Genomic DNA, 16,301 nt, shown 5'->3' with positions numbered 1-16,301 from the left:
AACGATCAAAATTATTCTTTTAGACCAATGTGATAAATAAATTCTGTTGTTATTTTGAAATGTATTCCACAATGGGATTACTATAAACTATGGCAACCAATTAGATGGCTAAAAACGGAGTCTACTATTGTCGGTAAAATAAATATAGTTGGTTCATAACTATCAGTCCAGACGTATATTCTATTTATTAATTTACTTGTTTATCTTCCTCCAAAAAGTATTTAAAACGGATTTAAAAAACATACTACATAGCAAAAAAATCAAATTTAGAAGTTAAAAATAGTGACAAAAGGAAGGTAAACATAGATTAATAGGACATAGATTAATTCCAACTCAAAGCTAAAATCAGTAAGAAGTTTATCAAAGAGAAAACAGAAAATACAACCCTTATCTGTGCCTTATACAGTTAATTGACTACTTTCTGTTATGGGCAATTCACATATCATCTTCAGTTTGCACCTACTTGAAGTTACTTTCATTTTGTTTTTGTCTTTCGAGCTTTATTGAAGTGTAATTGAAAATTAAAATTGTATGTATTTAAGATGTGGAACAAGATGCTTTGATGAACTTATATATTGTGAAATGATTACCTCAATAAAGTTAGTTAATACATCTTTCACCTGTTTTCGTTTCCTTTGTTTTTGTACCTGAAGTATAATTGTTTGGAAGAGAGTAAGAACACAGCATAATAGGTGATTTTAAACTAAATACCAAAACATGAAGCAAAACTCTTTAAATACGTGGGTAGAAATGCAGCAAAGGCTGCTGTTTTGTGGGTGCAAGGGTCTCAGGTTGTCTTCTTGAGCTTTGATGTAAAACTGTTGCAAATCCAGGATGGATGTCAGAAATTGAATAGCTAATTGAGCCAATTTGGCTTAATGTTTTTCAATTATTAAACAACATTTCTTGTCCCTCAACTAGTCAAAGAATTCTGTAAAATGTAGATGTCATTACAAAGTTGGACACAATTAGTGTTTGGAGACATTAAGACAATCTACGAAAGGGACTACACAAAGGGCAAGAGAACAAATGGAAGAAAATAAAGAAGCACCTCATAAAATTACAAGTCACAATGTGTGTACTATGTTGCATTTGTGTACCAGGAACAAACAACACTTCCTGAATGCCAGAAGATTGGCTCCACCTTTTCTGTTTTCCACAAGCATACTGGTATTATGCTTAATAAAGTAGCAATAGTTTTCCTTTCCCATTTCGAAAGAAGAGGAGGAGAAGGATAAAAGAGAACAATGAGGGAGAGAAAAAATAAAATAAAAGGTGCTGGGGTATGTCTATCCACTCTAAGTTTGCTTTACTCATTTTCAAATCATTTTCTGGTTAGAATAATTTGCAACCTGGCATAGTGTCTGTTGGGTAACTCTTGTAATCTAAACCACCTTTACTGACAATCTGCTGACTATATAAATACTTTTTTCATTTTTAAAACATCTCATCTTCTGTATGACTCAGTATTTCCACACTTGAAGACTGCATCAATCTATAGAATGTCAGCACTGCAAGTCATGAATACTGTTGTAATCATCAAGTGGTTTGCCTGTCTTATTTTTGCTTTTAAATAAATGCAATTCCTTATTTGCTTTGCAAAGACATATGACTCCTTCAAAATCACATGAGCCTTTTGCTGCGGACAAATACTGCATTGCTTAAGATCGCCCCAAATTTTCCAAACAGAATAACAGAAGTCATTCTCTCATTATAAATTCATCTATTCAATTTCTTGTTTCCATGTCTCTGCATTTCTACAATGCAAATCTTAAAAAGTCAGTTCCTCTGTGGCCTGAAATATACCAAATATCTAATGGATCACTGTGGTTAAACTTCTTCTTGGTGATGGACCATAAAAAACTTTGCTTTAATTACCAGGCATTCATATTTGTAAATCTCAAGATAGGCATGTATAAAGCACAAGAAAATGAGCAACTACAAACAAAAGACCCTACTAATAAGTTGCAAGAGAAAATCAGAGTTACAATTTTTTTAGTTAAGACAACTGGTAATGGTACATTGGAATAATTAAGTGTCAATAAGTACACTTAGTTTTTCCCAGTGAGGACGGAGGGGGCAAAATTGTTAATTCATGCATTTTATGTGGTCTGTATTTATTCGGGATTTCTCAAGATTTTTCTTGCCTGAACATAATGCACTCTGTCTGCTACAAATTCTGCTCCTATTCAGACGTTTCTGCTTCCTTCCTTTATGTTCAGCATGGTGCTAAGTGCTTTATATGAAACATATTTCATCCTCCTAATCATGCTATCTTAATATTCATTTTACAAATGAGAAAATCCAAGCCAAGAGAATTTATGCAATTATTAAGTGATAGAACTAGGATTTCAAAAGAGGTACTCTGACGTCAGTCGATGGTCTTAACCACAACATATATGTTCACATTATGTGAGTTATATTAGCTGTAGCCTATGTCAAAATTATCTCACAAAATCATTTCAAGAAAAACCGAATAGATTTTTATACTCCTTTTTGCACTGCTTGGAAACACCCTGATTTAACAGAACTGATATGAAGATTAACAAAATAGCTCTCAGTAATTTTTTTAAACTCTGCATTTGTCCCATTTTTTCTAAGATGACATAACTGATGACATATTAGTCTGTTACACTTTTAATGAAGACCACTTCAATCTTATAACAAGATGTATCATATTTAACTGACGTGTCTCTCTACATGCATTTTTAATTTAACCACCACACCCCCTGAGAGACTTCTCCAGTGTGAACTTTAAAATCACAGGGTGGTCATTTGGCTCATGATGTGGTTGTCAAAAATGAACTAAGAAACAAAGATATCAATTGTTGACTGCAGAGTTGGAGTTTGAAATTCAGTTAGGATAAAAGCCCGAAAGAAACAGAAGCCATAGATCCATTTCCTTATTTCAATTCCGAGACCGCTACTTCCTGAGCACCAAAAGAAAAGGAATAAAAAAATATTCAGAGCAAAGATGAGACCAAAGGAAATATGAATATACAAAAAAAAAAACAAAACAATCACCACCACCACAAGAACAACAGCAACAACAAAAAACCTTGGGATGGGGCAAGTGAGAAGTCTTGGTCAAGGAAGAGGATGAGAACATAATTTATCTTTAAAATTTGAAGATTTTAAATAGTCTTAGTCCATTTGGGCTGCTATACCAAAACACCATAAACTAGGTAGCTTATAAACAACAAACTTGCGTTTATCACAGGTCTGAAGTCTGGGAAATCTAAGATCAAGGTGCCAGCAGATTTGTTGTCTGGTGAGGGCCTGCTTTCTGGTTCATAGAAGGTGCCTTCTGCTGTGTGATCACCTGAGATCTCTCTCATATCTCTTTTATAAGGGCATTGATTTACATTCATGAAAGCTCTGCCCGTATGACCTCATCACCTCCCAAAGGCCTGGCCTTGTAAGATCAGTACCTGAAGGCTAGGATTTCAACATATGAATTTGGGGGAGATGTAGTTATTCAAATCATGGCACTGACTATATGTAACAAGGCATTATGACTCATTTTCTGAGATTCAGGAGGCAGCAACTTCACAGATCTACCTCTTGTAAATGCTATAGAAATAAGAAAATAGAAATGGCAACATGATAGGTTTGACCGTGAATGGCCTGGAGACATCCCCCTTCCTGGCTTCCCTCAAACCCTGTTTTGTTTTGTTTTTTTCCAAGAAGTCTTAAAGTTCACCTAGGCTCCCCACAAATGATGCAGGAGATAGTTCAATGGGAATTCTGGGGTCCTATCAGTATTAGCTGTGATGTGGGTATCCCACAGCAGAAGAAATGGCGGGAACCACCCTGGATGAGCATCTTAGAGAGATCACAAACACTGGGAACTGAATTCAAATGGACCAAGTTGAATAGGGCATTATTAGAAAGAACACTAGAAAGAATACTGTATAGAGAATGCCTGAAGAAAGAGATTAGAGGAGGGTGTGTTGGAAACAACAGTCTAGGATAAGAATGAAAAGACAGAACCAAAAAGCAAGCAACAACTTATCAACTGGACAATGCTTGTGATGTGAATAACTTTTAGTAACAGAGGCAAGCCCCAAGGAAAGAAAATGAGGAAAGAATCTGAGAAGAGTTTTCAACTCAAATGGGATTTTGTTTAAAACAGAATAATGGAGCTGCCAGTGGACTGAACTAAGAATAAACAGAATTGATGAGGGACTTCTCCCATTAGATAGATACAATAAATAAAAATTTGGGAACAAGAAATGTTACACTAACATACAGCTGAGTTTTAGGTACTGGTTCACTGTTAGAGTCATAACCCACTGAAAAAGTATGTGCTACTTCTGAAAAAGCATAATCATTTGACAATACTACTGATCCGCTCTTGAAGTAAGTTGAATATGCTTTCAATTAATTTTATTGCTGGAGATAAAAGAGGTAACCATATAGTGGTAAACATGCTGTTGATTTAAAAAAAGAACATAAACAGGAACATAAAGCCTGAAAGTATCTGTAGAAACTTTGAAGACCTAAAAGTAAAGATAGCATTTATATGGGTAAATGTAAACTTTTTGTTTCAAAAGTTTCTTACTCAAGAAACTTTTCTTGATTAAGAGTCAAGAAGCCATGTGGATTAAAATGCTTACTATTAGACTATAAGAACCCAATAACATTTCTATATTTAAAAAATAAATCTCCCTTTTCACCCATCCTTTAATAAAGATAAGAAATATTTATTACAAAGTTAGATGTATACACCACTGTGTCAGATGCTACATCAGAATACCTAAACTTCAGGAGCAACTTGACAGCTAACACTGACACATTGACATATTATCACAAAAAGGTGCAAGAGAAGGTCGTATTATTTTCTATTACTTTATGAAATTATCATTGCTGATGGTCATACAATTGCATTTGTTTGTCTGAGCCCTGGGGCAATCACTTTAAATACTAGTTAAAAATTTCTAAATAAGATCTATGTAGGGGTAGCACCTTAACGCTTGCAAGAGAAAACTGTAAGAGAGAAGGCTACCCAATTTGCAAACTATGATTTCATTTCAGGTGAATATCAAGATTAATAATATATAGGCACCATGTTTTAAAACATTTTTAAAAATCTTGAAACATCATGGAATTCTTGCTTTAAAAATCAAGCTAAATAGTATTTTGAAATTAAAAGCCTGCATAATATCCCCTATTATCATACAACTTGCTAGGTGCACCCAATCTACATATAGACACACACTACTTGCCTATTTCACCAGCAATATTATCTCTGAAAACCGTTCCACGTCAGTATGTGTAGACCGACCCCAACCTTTTGGAGGGCTGCACAGTATTTATTCAATAGTATACCATTACCCAATCTCTATAGATGTACATCATTTAGATACACACACACACACACACACACACACGGGTGTATAAAGTTACTGCTACTTGTGCGAATATTTAGGAGTTAAACTTCTTAGAAAAATATACATATGTATAATTGCTGAATCCAAGCATATGGACATTTATGTTTACATATTTGATTGTGGTGGCTAAATGTGCTCAGGAAGTTTGTACCGATATTTATTTTATTTTATTTTTTACTATTCATGATTAATATGATAGCTTAAAAGTATCTAATTGTTTCAACATAAGTTTCTTTCACTGTTAGTGAGGCTGAATATTTTGTGATTATGGCATTTCTTCCTCTATGTTTTAACTCTGGCCAAATGTTTATGCTTTTTAAAAAGTAATTTTCTCATTGGCTTTTAAATGCTTTTTGTGTACTAGCATTTAATATACTTTTAGGTATACTAGCATTTTTTTCAAATGCATTAAAATATTTTTGCCAGTTTAATGACTTCTCTCAGTATTTAGTATGTAAATTTTGGACAATAATTCTTTTTAAAGTCAGCACAAATTAGATGCATTTTCTTAAACCAGACCAAATTTTAAATTTATTATGATATTTTAATTGCAATCAATCCCTTATCATTACAATTCGTGCACACTGCAATCATTACACAAGATGCCTAGTATGGCCATGTAATAATTTTCTGGCAGAAGGAGATTTTTCTGTGTATAGAGGTGTTTTCTCCAGGCACATTTAGAATTCACTTAAAATCTCCACATAGTAATACTGTCAGAAACAACAAGGTTAAGAAACTGTCTGAACTTGTCAAAATGTCTTTAAGCTCAGATTCAAAAGAGGGTAGAAATGTAAAACCCACCGAACCTGATGTTACTAGAAGACCGTAATTAACTATGTTATTTTAAGAAGTACAGCACCTGCTCACCTGAGGCAAACATTGCAGGTGACAAGAGTTCAGCCACCCAGGTGTTTCTCCTTGCTAGTGTTTCCCAGACCCAGACAGCAAGCCACTTTATTCTGTTTGCTCTCTCAGTACCTGTCTCCCTCCAAAACCACAAACTCTCCTGTGCACAGAATCTCTAGCCTTTGCCTTTAGTTACATCTACTTCCTCAGACGTGTGCACATTAAAATGCATAGCTGAAGGGTAAATTGGCAAATACTTAAAGCATCAGGATATAAAGTTACAAATCTGAACCAGTTGTTTAAAAAATGACCTTATGGATATATGTAAAATATCAATCACAGAGTTAGGTAGTTTTTGATCATGGTGGCAATTTACCAGTCTCAAAATTTGAATGTCAATGTGGCCAATAACTTCTTAGGTGATAGAAGCCGGGACTATATGGAACGATATGAAATTTAGACACTGCTTACCAATTCAGTGACTTCAATTTCAAAAGCAGATATAGAGAAACTTTGAAACCAGAGACAAAGAATAAAGGGAAGGAAGAAGGGATGGGGAAAATGAAATGGAATACTCTTTGTAATTACTTCTACAGATTTTCTCCCAGAACTGGAGAAGAGTAAGTCCAAAAAGAAAAAAAAAAGGAAAAAGAAAAAATAAAAGAGCTTGGATCACTTATTATAACCAAAACCACAAGTTATAATACTCTCAAGAGATTCTAACTATCCAGACATCTGTTGGATAACAAATGTAGCCAAACATGCATCTTTAAAGAGGTTTCTAGGTTATGCAGTAACAGCTTCACAGTCCAGAAAACAGATAATCCAATCAGAAGAAGAGCTAATCGGGATCCATTTCGTACCCCCCAAAAACATAATTAAGGACCTAACACCAACATAGGAAACATGATATGCAGGAGTATGAATTAGAATATTTAATACACCAACATTTTTAAAAGATGCTTAAAAACTGCTGAAATATATTTGCATTTTAATGCCTATTTGGTTTAAGAAATCATTCTCTCCTTTAATGCAAGATATATTGGAAAGTTTTCCATTAGAATGAGATATGTTGCATCTACATCAGTTCTTGAATTGACATCAGAAACTTTTCATCTTTTTTTTTTTGAGATGAAGTCTCACTCTGTTGCCCAGGCTGGAATGCAGTGGCATGATCTTAGTTCACTGCAACCTCTGCCTCCCACGTTTAAGCAATTCTCATGCCTCAGCCTCCCGAGTAGCTGGGACTACAGATGCAAAACACCAAGCCTGGCTAATTTTTTGTATTTTTAGTAGAGACGGAGTTTCACCATGTTGACCAGGCTAGTCTCAAACTCCTGACCTCAGGGTATCCACCCTTCTCGGCCTCCCAAAGTGCTGGGATTATAGGCATAAGCCACCGTGCCCAGCCTCATCTCACTTTTATGTGACAGGAGCAGAGGCTCACTCTTTGACATTTTCCAGAAGAAACTGTTCAATTCAACAAACATAAATAGGACTTGAATGATTATAAAGATGCTAAGCATAATCTTATAGTGGTCAAGTAAAACAGGCATGAAAAAACATTACAACACACACTTGTGGTAAAAAAAAAAAAAAAAAAAAAATTATGAAGTTAAATCCCCAGTATATCAGACTGTATCCCAAAAATAAAAAAAAAGTAAAAACACACAGCATATTTTGCTTCTCATCAGTTCTTTTTGCCAAGAAATTCAGAACATGTTGGCTGCAGACAACTGTTTGTGAAACATTATATTATTGATAAATACAACAAGAAAAGAATAGTTAGGCAGACTGAAAGGTAATAAAGAGTATCTATAAATTCCTCAGGCCACATAGTATTTTTGTTCATAATCTTTGCAAACTGTTTGAAAATGGATGTAAAATTGTCGGGGAACAAGTTCTGAAACAGATTTCTTCATTTGAGCTGTTCTTTTAGATGCACCCCTATACGAGAGATGAGAAACAGCAAAGCTGAAAATATTGTTTGCTGCTAAGAGCCTGACCACTGAAACAGGCTTTTCAGTGCTTTGCATAGTTCTCTATTGAGAGTCCTATCAGGACAACCTGGGAGTTTTCTTGACACCTATGGCTTCCTTCTACAGTGAGCATATCAGTTTCCTTGGGGAAGACAAGTTGTAGTTTGAAAATGTCTCCACCTCCCAACCACAGCTAGTTGATGACAATACCTTTAAAAAAAACTGTCAAATATGACAGTGATTCTTAATCTTGCTTTCTGTTTTTAAGAAAATACTTAAGACAAAAAGAGAAACTATTCAATTTACATAGTAATTTATATGATAAAGGAGCTTTAAAACTCCTTTATAAAATTAATGCTAAAATAAAAAATTGATTAGTTTAGATTTGCAACTTTTAAGGGTTAGCATTTATTATCGGAGTTTTGTAGAGCTTAATTCATAGTCTAACTTCCTTCTTTGTACTTAAAATTTCCTTTTGATTTATGTGAGTGACAAGGATGAATAGCGCAACAATTATAAAGCATAATGGGATAGGGTTTTTTTTAATACCTTCTCACTCCACATGGCAGGGCGTTCTAGATAGAGAAAACTGTTTTAAAATGTCTTGAAAATGCTAACCCCTCAATATTTTTATCTTCTTTTCCATTGTCTGCACCCAGTTTTCACTGTATGGCCAGTATCGGCACACACCACTCTCAGGAAATTTAACTGTAACAGATATCACAGCTAATCTTCAATAACAGGAACGAATTAAGTCAGACACAGACAAAATAAAAAGGACAGATGCATTCACAGCTTGCACCTCAATTTTTCAGGATGCCTCAAACCTCCAGTGTGAACTAACTTTTTGTTACAATGAAATATATCTCAGATTCAGAATAATGAGAGTTCTCATTCTGTATCATGTATCACCGTCTAGAAAACACAAAAACACTCATTAGCTCATTGGACTCTCCCAGCTGTGTCAGGGCAGGAAGTGTCCTCTCCATTTTGCATCTAAGGAAGAGGAGGAGCTCAGGGGTTGTTAGAAGCTTACTCAACATAATGCAGCTAATAAGTGGTGATGTGTGTCCAGAATCTGTTTTTCAGTCCCGGTTTTCCCTACATATATCTGGACAGACATTACTATATCTCTGCAAATATTGAAGAACCTACACTGACCAAGATTTTTATGAGCCCTTAAGTGAATTTGGGAGGGGCAAATAAATTACTAATATAATTAATGTAATCTCTTTTCTCTTTTTCCCTGCCTGCCTCTCTCTCTCTCAATGCATACATACAGATATGCACATGAAAATATGTATATATATTCTTCTTCTAAAGTCCTTCTCATTCTTTCCTCTTCAAACTCATATTAGTGACCTCAACACCTGTAGCCCCAAAAGGAAAGGAAACACAATTTGACAAACTAGTCTTCTCTGCTTTCATTGAATGACATGTACATGCACATACCATACAGACATATATATATGTCTGTATGGTATGTGCATGTACATGTCATACATAATTTTTTGTTATTATTTTCCAAAAAAGACATATATGTGCTTTTCTTCATCTTTTCTTCTTCAGTCAGCAATACCATATGAAACGCAATTCACTCACAGATCCCCCGTCTTGATGGCAGTCACTTAATTCCAGTTTTTTTCCTTCCTATGAACATTGTCACAGTAAACATTTTTGAACATATAGCCTCATATGCTGCTGCTTGTATTTATAGGGGGTAGACTCTTAGCAGTAAGAATGCTAAGCCAACTTTTATGAATATTATTACTGTTACTGCTTTTTCCAGTCTTATTTTAAAAAAGGAAACCCTAATTTTCTACCAGCAATATATGAGAAATAGCATTTTCTCTTGCCAAGATGTCTTTTACAATGATTCAAATTTACACACACACAACTATTTGTATTATTATGGAAACACATCCTAAAACATAACACCATCAGAAGGCTCCTGCGCCTGTTCTGCCAGGTAGGAGAAGAATCTGTGAGGCAAATCCCCATACTTTAAGTATTGTGACATTGTGGGACCATTTTATGGATGAAAGCCCACAGAAGAGCATGGGCATGATATCTACATGGCTCCCAGAGAGCAGGGGAATTTCATTAAGGTCATGCAGCATCCAGCCTTGAATACTTGAAACTGACAGCAATGCTCTGGAATGCATTTCTCCCCTCTGATTCACCATCCAGTTACTTTTCATGCAGATCTCACTATCTGGCTGTGATCTCCTGGCATTTTGCATGCATCTCAAAGATGGTTTCCATTACTCTCCTGGTCATGAAATTGTCGTTCTGGACACGTGCCCTACACAACTAACACCAATCAAGAGTTTGTAAATATTTTAACATAACTCTGATGCTTTTTGTCCTCAGTGGAAAATAGGCTTAGGACATATGCCAGAGAAAAAGAAAAAGTTTTGTAGAAAGTGTGAAGCAGTCGGGTGTTGATTAGCAAAATTTGTATTGTTATCAAATCTTCGTAAACTCGACATGACAACAAAGTCCAGAAAAAATATTTTCATTATTCATAAACATCCTGCCTGGCATTCTACAAAAGAGTCTGCATCGATTGCCTTGTGGTGTTTTAACTATCCTAACTGAGATAATGCCTTCAAGGCAGGTATACAAAATTTTATAAATATTTTTAAACCATACTAATGAGATTGAAAAAAATTATATACTCTTAGGCCTGGGTTCCATATAGAAATGTCATTTTATCTGTCTACGTACTGAGATCAAATGATTATACGTAAACTTTTATGCCTTTATATTTTTAATACCACTTTTCAAAACCTTCATAATTTCCTAATCATTTATACAAATTACTAATACTGTCAAGAAAGGCTTCAATGAATCCCCAATGCCATAAACCTCAGAATTCAGATGGCTAATGTATGCTCCCTGAAAAGAACTGAAGTGGAAAGGAGGGAAACTATTTTTAGTTAAGCATCTACAGTATAAGATACTTTGAAGCCCTCTCATCTCTAGGGTGAAAAATACCAAGTGCTTTAATATTTTAATATAAATCAAACTGTTCTGTTTAATATTATTGTGGCTCTCTAATGATTCATCTCCAAATTTATTGCATCCTGCTTTCCTCGTAACGCCTGGAATTGGAGCATCACAATATCAAGTAAATATTCAAGGGTCTTGAGCTGGTAAATCTACATTTACTTTAGTCCTTTTTGCAAATGTAAATGTTTAGAAAAAGAAATTATTTCTAAGAGGATACCGGGTATAAATCTCCATAATTTTAATAACATTAGTACCCCAATGAAATTAACATATCAGTAACATTTTAAAGAGTGTTATTTAGCAAGGTTGTTTGTAGAACTTTCATGCAACCAGTGATTTTTACCCAGGTGGGTTAGTACCAGATCACCTAAAAGAAATCAGGAGTCTTGAGATGTGAGTAGGTTGTGGCAAATTTACAGGTGGGATGGAAAAGTAAGAAGTAACTAGATCTATCTCTCTTTCATGGAGAGAAAATGCTTCTCCATTTGCTTCTCTATATTTGCTATTTTCACCCTGCTTTTTGTATTTCCTGTACTTAACAAAATAAAGATATCTGTGTTTTTAATTAATAGATTTCATTGTAAAGCATCATTATAGTGCCAACCACCATAATCTTAAACACTAAAGTAGTTTAGTTAGTCTGTTCCAAAGTGAATACTATATAACAATTTCGAGCAATAATGATCACAACTTAAACCCATTAAAATACAATTTTTGTCACTTGTGAATAATGTCCCTTTCACAGAATATTCAGATTAAACCAGAATTTTGTTTTAAAATATAGCTTACTGACCTTAAACCATAAATAATTCAGAGTATCATTTAATGTGATTCTACTTTTATGGTATCATCAGGCACAAGCTGTCCAAGAAGAGAAAAGAATAGATTAGGACATTGATCTACTCCTAACTTCTCCGTAGTACCCAGTGTTTCCTATCTGATATCAAAATGGAGACCCTCAAAGAATTATTTTCAGTTTTCTTAACAGATGAACTTCATTCACAGGTTAGAGAGTAAAGCTTACTGCTATGAAAGTCTCTTCAGAGAGGATACTAGAAACAGCTTTCTGTACTTATGACAAACTTCTCAGTCTATACGTTGCAAGTAATTTGTAGACTAGTAGCTATTGTAGTTTTCTCTGTATGTCAAAAAAACATTGTCACAGTCTGTGACACACAGTCTTGATTTCACTTAGTATCTAAAGATATCTTACTAAGTGAGAGATGGACAAGATAGTGTTTAATATCTGGATATAATCACAGTTTGGGACCAGCTCATATAACGACTCACTCATAGAATCCACTATTAGGTGGCTACTTATGAAAATTAGTGGCTAGTGATTAGGATGTGTTTTTTTGAGAGGCAAAAGGTACATCGGCATATGTTTACTCCTTCTAAGTTCTAGATTTCATGAACCTGCGAAATATTAGGTTGTGCAAAAGTATTTGTGAAATATATATATATATTTGTGTGTGTGTGTGCAAGCGTACCTGTGTGTATTAGCATATGATGTTATTTTGTTTGTTTTTAAGTTACCTAAATGTATCGTAGCAAAAACTATATGAATACCTCAATTCTAAGTTGTTTATGTATACTGTATATTTTATTATTGTGACATTCTTCAAAGTAAAAATAGATATTTATAACAAAATTGTAGCTAAAATAACATGACGGATTCCAAGAAAAATAAATCTGTGGATCTACAGATGAACACAATCTCTTGCCATGAGCAGCTTGTGTTTATAAAGAAGAAGTCACACCACAAAGCATGACTACTTTTGTTTTTGGTACATTTAAACAAAGTGGATAAAATGGAAATTATAAAAGTTAAGATTAAATTTCATTTTAAACTTGTTAACAATAAAAAAGCCCTTGTTAATAAACCTTCACTTGAAAAATTAATTCAAACTTGGCTGGAATGTACAAGATTGTATGCCTTACATTAGGTAAATAATTGGCAATAACAGGAAATAAGAATGACAGCATTTCTGTAAAATGCATGGAATGGTTATGACCACTGAAAGAGGACATCTAGGTCAGAATTTACTTAATGTCATCACTAAAAAATCTGAGGATGGTGAGAGGAGGCATATTCTTTCATTCCCATATTAATGTCTGGCAATATATTGTACATGATCACAAATATTTCCACGTCTAACTCTCCTCTTCCTCATATCCAAAGGGGCACAGTATAATACTCTGAGAGAGCTGAAGTCAGTCCTCCACATCCTGTGACCGTCCCTTATTAATTGTACTATTCTAGGTGTTATCTCTGACCCCACCTACCCGTGTTAGCCCGCATTACATGCAGCTTAATGTAAGGTGAAAGTCACTCATAAAAGTTGAAAACCATGGCTTCTATTATAGGGAAGAAGCAAAGCTAAATGAGAAGTTAATAAGTGCACCCACAAAAAATGTGCTCATAAGAAAAACAGAGTGGAAAAATCTCCTGCTAAACACAATTTAAACAGCTTTTTTCCTAAAGAATATACAAAACATTTCATATGTTATGGGGAACTGCGATCTCTAAGAGGTATATGGTAGGTAATGTCAATAAATTCATTTGAGAATAGATCTTTTGTTTTTTCAGTTAAGACCGTATTGTCACATTCTGAGTGCTTTTTCTATGGAACCCATGAGATTTGGTTTAAAGACTACTAAAGGAAAGGGAAAAAGCCTAATGTGAGATTTGTGTCAACAGCCTCTTGGTAAAGATGGGCATTTTTCACATGGAGGTCAAATACAAATGACTTATGATCATACCATACTGATCATTCCAAGGTACCTGTATATAATACCTGTTAAACAGAGGGAGCAAAATGTGAGAGTTAGCTAGCATGACAGCAAAGCAACACCAGGACAAAGGTTAGAGGAATAAGGAGCCCTGGCTGCAAAGTATGGGGTGGCACGCACTTGCACACCCCTGACAGCATGGATCCCTTTTAATTTTGTGCCAGAGGCACCTCACTCTCCTTACCACCACTCAGCCCTTCAGAAAAAATGGACTACCTTACTTCATTCATATGGCAGTTTTGCCTATCAAACCTCAAAGCTCTACTATAGTGTGTTATAATGGGTTTTAACAATTTAAATACTAAAAGACATTTTAAAATAAAAATTTAAACTTAAATATTTTTAAAAATTGCAAATGTATGCTCTTTGAAAAAAAAAACCAAAATTATAGAAATATGTAAAATAAAAAGTGAGGTCCTCTCAATCCCACAGTTCTACTCCTAGATATATTTCCAAGAGAACTACATACACATTGATGTAAAAACTTGTACATGAGTGTTCGTCGCAGCATTATTCCTGTTAGCTGAAAAGTAGAAACAGACCAAATGCCCATATGCATTTGCTTATGCATCAGATGCAAAAGCAAAATGTGGTATTATCCACACAATGAAATACCTAGCCCCCAAAAAGAATGTATTTATGATAGATGCTACAACATGCATGAAACTTGAAAACATTGTACTAAGTGAAAAAAGACACGAAAAGCCACATATCATACAATTCTATTTGTATGAAATGTCCCAAATAAGAAAATCCATAGAGGTAGAAAGCAGACTAATATTTGCCAGGCATAGGGGCTAGGGAAAATTGGGAGTGATTTCTAAAAAAAATAGGAGTTCTTGTTGAGATGATGGAGTATTCAGTAATTAGTGGGGATGGCTGCACAATATTGTGAATATACTATAAGACCAATCAGTTATACTTGTTAAAATGGTGAAGCATATGCTATTGTGAAACATATCTAAATAACACATTTTTAGAAGTTAAAAAAGTGAAAGTCTGTCCATCTTCTCTTCCATAGCTAGAATTTACAGAGTACTTGTTATAGGCCTAGTATATTTGTAAATGCTTTACTGCAAACTAATTTAATTCTCAAAACAATCCTATTAGGTATCCTTCACAGATAAAGAAGTTGAAGTAGCAGGATGGTAAAGATCGACAGTCTGTTTCTTTTGTAAGTGGCAGAGCTAGGCTTATAAAATCAAGCAGTCTGGCTTCAAAGCTCATGCCATACACTAACTTACCAAGAGTAACTACCATTAAAAGTTGGGATATACCCTTCAAGATAGTTTTCTTTGAGGGAGTGCATGTGCCCACATGCATGAGTGTGTATAGAAGATAAAACACAGGAATAATACTGGGGGTCAGAAATTACCCACAGGCCAAATCCGGCATCACCTGTTTATGTATACCCATGAGCTAAAGAATTTGAGAGTGAATTTTTCAGTGGCTGGAAGAAAAGAAGAAAAAAAAGCAAAGTAGCATTTAATGACATGTGAGAAATATATATAACTCAAATTTCAGCACCAATCAATAGTTTTATTGGAACGCAACCATCTTCATATAAGTTTTGTCTATAGTTGTTTCTACACTACATGAGCAGAGCAGAATTAGGTAGTGGTAACAGAGACCTGTATGGAACAGCAAAGCATAAAGTATTTTTATCTGTTTCTTTACAGAAATATTTTGCTAACCCCTGGATTATGCTATACATGATACTATAAAACTTTGTCACTAAACATTATATTATGTTCAACCTTCTAGATTTCAAGATTTCCTTAATTTCTTTAAATAACTACAAAGAAAAATATGCACCTAAAATTATTAAACCATTTGCAATGAATGGAATGTTTATGACTCCCTTCCAAATAAATTCAGATGTTGAAATCCTAACCCCAAGATGATGATTTTAGAAAGTGAGCCTTAGAAGGTAATTAGACTATGAGGGTGGAGCCCTTCTGAATTATTGCCCTTATGAAAGAGATCCTTAAAGTTAATTTGCCCCTTTCACCTTAGGAGGTTACAATGAAAAGATGGGCATCTAAAAAACAGGCCCTTATAAGACACTATTTTAGAATCTTGATCTTGGATTTCCCATAGTCCAAAACTATGACAATAAGTATCTGTTGTTTATAAGCTACCCAGTGTGTGGTATTTTAGTATAACAGTTTGAAAGCACTAAGACATCATTTCTCTACTGATGAAAATTTCATGTTTTTAGGCTGGGCACAGTGGCTCATGCCCATAATCCCAGCATTTTGGGTGGCCGAGG

General features: G+C 34.6%; 1 protein-coding gene across 1 annotated transcript in view; it reads right to left on the bottom strand.

The window, feature by feature from the left end:
• VGLL3 (vestigial like family member 3) overlaps nt 1–16,301 on the bottom strand; it is a 48,567-nt gene that overhangs the window by 6,819 nt on the left and 25,447 nt on the right. The gene's annotated exons all lie outside the window — the stretch shown is intronic.

Source organism: Aotus nancymaae, unplaced genomic scaffold (genome assembly GCF_030222135.1).
Source record: "Aotus nancymaae isolate 86718 unplaced genomic scaffold, 86718_ANA_hifiasm-v0.15.2.pri h1tg000022l_1, whole genome shotgun sequence".
Classification (NCBI taxonomy): Eukaryota; Metazoa; Chordata; class Mammalia; order Primates; family Aotidae; genus Aotus; species Aotus nancymaae.
This window is presented reverse-complemented; position numbering and strand designations above follow the sequence as displayed.